Consider the following 1,019-nt stretch of genomic DNA (forward strand, 5'->3'; position numbering starts at 1 on the left):
TTTATAACTGTGAATTTTAACCTGGTATTTTTACTTCGACACAAAGTACCATCCTGTCTCTGCGGTTCTGATCCAGCAGATCTTCACAGTGACCCGTCCTGCAGCGGACTTCCTCTCCCTCCTACAATGACCAGCCAGTGTCATGTTGTTTCTGCTCAAAGGGTCAATTTAGAAGTTATAATTCTCTTCTTAATTCCAACCTGATTAGAAATTGATCAGCGCTCTATCAGCTGCTTCCAGTGATGATCACAGTTAATTAGTTTATCCGTAATCATCCATTCACTGTCATTAGTTATGTCATTGTTGTCTTATTGTTGGTCGCTGTAGTTAATTAATAAATGTTCCCTGTATCTAGCAGCTGTAGGTCAATGAAATCAGAGTTCAGGACTTCTCTTTGTAAGACTGATCAGTACAAGTAGATTTGCTAAATTCTTACTATTTAAACTGATGAATGAATTTTCTAAATGTTATATTTGGTGGTGTCCCTGGTTGTAAGCAAATGCAGTTTTAATCATGAGGTGTAGTTATGCAACATTTGTACATACAGCGCCCTCCATAGTTATTGGCCCCCCTGGTTAAGATGTGTTAAAAGCTTTAAAATAAATTCAATTTTTATTGCAGAAACATCCTCTCACAGTGAAAATTGTGGAAAAATTTAACCTTCAACTCAACTCAAATGAATTGTTGGCATAAAGGAGGTTGTACAAAGTATGAACATCAAGGGTGCTGATAACTGTGGCACACATGATTTGATGGAAAATAATTATTTTTTAATGTGGGATTTTTTTCACACTGAATAAATGCACTTGAATTAAAGGTTGAATTTTCCTCTTTTTTTTCCATTGTGGTCCTATATTATTTAAAAAAAAAAACTGAACTTACTAGAAGCTGAAGAACACATCTTAACCAGAGCCAATAAGTATGGAGGGTGCTGTATGTGGTGCGGTCACAGTATCGACCATTTTAACACAAGAAAGGATTATTTTAATTTTAAAAAACACTTCTAAATATATAACATT

The sequence above is a fragment of the Stegastes partitus genome, unplaced genomic scaffold (genome assembly GCF_000690725.1).
Source record: "Stegastes partitus isolate 25-593 unplaced genomic scaffold, Stegastes_partitus-1.0.2 Scaffold132, whole genome shotgun sequence".
NCBI classification, from domain to species: domain Eukaryota; kingdom Metazoa; phylum Chordata; class Actinopteri; family Pomacentridae; genus Stegastes; species Stegastes partitus.